This window comes from Apium graveolens, chromosome 9 (genome assembly GCF_009905375.1).
Source record: "Apium graveolens cultivar Ventura chromosome 9, ASM990537v1, whole genome shotgun sequence".
Classification (NCBI taxonomy): Eukaryota; Viridiplantae; Streptophyta; class Magnoliopsida; order Apiales; family Apiaceae; genus Apium; species Apium graveolens.
This window is the reverse complement of record NC_133655.1, coordinates 183,005,871-183,009,983: the sequence shown is the minus strand read 5'-3', so window position 1 is coordinate 183,009,983 and position 4,113 is coordinate 183,005,871. Positions and strand designations below refer to the sequence as shown.

General features: G+C 38.5%; 1 non-coding gene across 1 annotated transcript; it reads right to left on the bottom strand.

The window, feature by feature from the left end:
- Window positions 1-1,719: 1,719 nt before the first annotated feature.
- On the bottom strand, window positions 1,720-1,829 carry LOC141687781 (small nucleolar RNA R71). The gene has a single exon (XR_012561264.1). It is a non-coding gene; the product is annotated as a small nucleolar RNA R71 (small nucleolar RNA).
- Between the last annotated feature and the right edge of the window lie 2,284 nt (window positions 1,830-4,113).

Below are 4,113 nucleotides of genomic sequence, written 5' to 3'. Positions count from 1 at the left end.
GCTGCAAAATCCTGATTTGAGTCTGATTGGGTGATTTGAAGAGTCCAGGTCAACCGGGGGCTTATATATAATGAAAAGAAGATGTTTTTAATAACAAGGAAGCCAGGGACAATATTAAGAAGACCTAGAGCACACGAGACGGCAAAGAAGAGGAAGAATTAGTTCATTCTTTTGTATTCTTTGATTTAGGCGATACTTTTGGATGCTTGTTTTTGATTTATTCTAAACCCTAGTACTTTTATATATTCTTGCGTAGTATTCTGAACTTATTTATTATCATGTTTTCATTGGAACCCGTGGTGACGATGTGTTCGATCATGAACTAATCGTTGTCATGGGGTTCTAGCGGATTTATTTATGGATTTCAATAGTTGATTTTTTTAAATCTTTAGTGTGTGGTGATTTAGGATTTTCTAGTTTGGTTGTGCTTATTTGTCTTTGATGTGTAGCTAACATCTAAGATTGTTTGTTAATCTCTATTGGAGCGATAGTGAATATAGAGGTTTAGAACTTTCCATGCTAGCATAGGTTTATGTATTATTTGACATGCATAATTCGTGGAGTAATTTTAACCATCTTACATAGCCTATGTAATCATAATAGATAACTTGTTCTTAAACCGTTATGTTTTCAAATCTTATAGACATATATGGTCTAAGCATAATTGGTGTCTACTCAACTTCTATCTTGATTGTGGATGCTTAGTAGTAGGGTATACATATATCAAAAGATAGCGTATACTAATTTCATGTTATATGATTAGTTATCATCACCTTCGCATAATATTGATAAAGACATAAACTTTGAATGAAGTATTTAATGAAGTTAGAATCTCATGTTTATTTCATTAATTCACTTTTAATCTCTTAGTTAATGCATGCTAGTATAATCTCTTTAGTAGTAAATCAACTCAAATTTGTTACTTGTCTTAGCTGTGTATGATAATCATACATTGTTGCATAAGTGCATAATCTGAACTTAACCTAAACCAGTCTCTGTGGGAACAAAATTGACTCAAATGTTGTACTACTTGTGATCATGTACGCTTGCATATATTTTCGTGTGTGTTTTATTGTGAACAAGTTTTTGGCACCGCTGCCGGGGAATCGGTGTTAAATTTAGTTTATGTGCTTGTCATCAGTGGTCGTTAAATTTCACTGACTCATATTATTTACTTACTACGGTTACTTTGTTGTGTTTCAGGCACTCTAGAGAGTGTGTATAAGAAAACGTTCTCAATCTCATAAGGAAACACCAAATGTATTTGAAGAAGAGGAAAAAGAAGTTTTTAAAGAAGTTGAGAAAGTTGAAGAAGAAGTTTTTGTTGTAATGGGAGAAACAACTGCAGAAATGAAAGTGTTGAAGGATTATTCTCAACCAAAGATCAATGACATTCAGTCTAGCATTCTCAGACCAGCCATTGCAGCTAATACCTTTGAAATTAATCCTTGAACGATCCAAATGGTACATAATTTAGTCTAGTTTGGGGGTTCTCCAATGGAAGATCCCAATATGCACATTAGGGATTTCATCGAGATCTGCGACACCTTCAAGTTCAACGGTGTTTCGGAAGATGCTGTGAAACTGAGACTTTTCCCATTTTCTCTGAGGGATAATGCTAAGAGCTGGTTGCACTCTCTACCACTAGGTTCTATTGTGACATGGGAGGATCTTGCTCAGAAATTTCTTCTTAAATTCTCCCCTATGGAAAAAACAACTGCAATCAGGAATGCTCTTACTCAATTTGCGCAGCAATCAGGTGAATCTCTACTACGTGAAGCCTGGGAGCGCTACAAGGAGATGCTTAGGAAGTGTTCTCATCATGGAATGCCTGACTGGATGGTGATAAATTTCTTTTATAATGGTTTAGGAACACAGTCAAGACCTATGCTCGATGCAGCATCAGGTGGACCTTTATGGGCTAAGAGCTATAAGGAAGCTTATGAGCTAATTGAGATGATGACCGCTAATGAATATAAGAATCTAACTCAGAGACTACCACAAGGCAAGGTAGCAGGAATTCTGGAGGTGGATACAGCTACGACTATAACTGCGCAGCTAAAGGCATTGACTATGAAGGTCGATTTTCTGACCCACTATGGTGTTCAACATATAATGTGTGTTTTTGAGTTTTGTGCAGGTTCGCATGCGAAGGAGCAATGTGATATATCTAGTGAATCAGCTCAGTTTGTGAGCAACTTTCAGAGGTCGCAGCAACCTGTTCCTGCTACTTATCATCCTAACAACCGCAACCATCCTAACTTCAGCTGGAGCAATAACCAGGGTGGTATGCAACAGCCACAACAACCATACCAGTAGTTTGAAAACAAATAATTCAATCCTCCTGATTTTCAACAACAGTTTGCACCAAGGCAGCAATTTCAGTCACAGAGGATGCAACAACAATCTCACGGAGGTGTCGGTCCATCCTCGAATGAAAAATCTGAATTGGAGGAGTTGAGGCTTATGTGCAAAAGCCAAACGGTTTCGATCAAGTCTCTGAAGAATCAAATAGGGAAAATGTTAATGCCTTATTGAACTGACCACAAGAAACTCTTCCGAGTGATACGGAAGCTAATCCAGGCAAGAGGGAAGTCAAAGAACAGCTTAAGGCAATCACCTTGAGGTCTGGAAAGGTCACTAACCCTGAAAATCATCAAAACAAAGAATCTGAAAATTTTCTACAGAAGGGTAGCGCGCCCGCCCCCTCTCAAATTCCAGAAATTGATAATTTTGCTGATTCAGCTGAGAAAAAGGATGGCAAAGTGGAACCGAAGAAGAATGCTGTTGAAAACACTACTCTTAAGGATAATACAGGGGATAAACAAGTCTATCCACCTCCTCCATATCCTAAAAGGCTTCAGAAGCAGAAGTTCGACAAGCAGTTTGCTAAGTTCTTGGAGGTTTTCAAGAAGTTGCACATTAACATACCTTTTGCGGAAGCTCTATAACAAATGCTGATCTATGCTAAGTTCATGAAGGGTATTCTATCTCGGAAGCTAAAACTTGAGGAGTTGGAAACCATTGCTCTAACGGAAGAGTGCAGTGCTGTGCTGCAACAGAAACTATCTCCTAAACTTAAAGATCCAGCAAGCTTCACGATACCATGCACTATTGGAAGCTTATCTTTTGACAAGTGCTTGTGTGACTTGGGAGCTAGCATCAATCTGATGTCATTGTATGTCTTCAAGAAACGTGGTTTGTCTGATCCAAAACCTGTAAACATGTCCTTACAACTGGCTGATCAATCAATCACTTATCCGCGAGGTGTAGTGGAGGATGTATTGGTTAAGGTGGACAAACTCATCTTCCCTGCTGATTTTGTCATTTTGGACTTTGAGGAAGATAAGAAGATTTCCATTATCTTTGGGAGACCATTCTTAGCTACAGGCCGAACTCTGATCGATGTGTAGAAGGGTGAGCTTACTATGAGGGTTCAGGGTCAGGACGTGACTTTAATATCTTCAATGTAATGAGATTCCCTACTGATGAAGAAGAGTGCTTTATATTAGAGTTGGTCGACTCTGTAGTGACTTCGGAGCTTGATCAAATGCTAAGGACTGATGCCTTAGAGAGAGCCTTAACTGGGGAATCCGATAGTGAAGATGAAGAGGGGGCAGAGCAACTACAATATTTAAATGCTTTTCCATGGAAAAGGAGATTATATTTTCCATTTAAGTCTCTTGGATTAGCAGAGCTGAAGAATTCTCAGGAGCGTCTCAAACCATCTATTAAAGAAGCTCCCACAATTGAGCTCAAACCACTGCCTGATCACTTGAGGTATGCATTTTTAGGTGATGCATCTACTTTACCTGTTATTATTGCATATGACCTTTCAGGTAGTGACGAAGATAAGCTCTTGAGAATTCTGAGAGAGTTTAAATCAACAATTGGATGGACTATAGCAGATATCAAGGGAATCATCCCTTCTTACTACATGCATAAAATTCTGCTTGAGGAAGGAAGTAAGCCAACATTTGAACAACATAGAAGACTCAATCCTATCATGAAAGAGGTTATGAAGAAGGAAATTCTTAAATGGCTAGATGCAGGGATCATTAATCTGATTTTTGACAGTTCATAGATGAGCCCAGTAGAGTGTGTGCCTAAGAA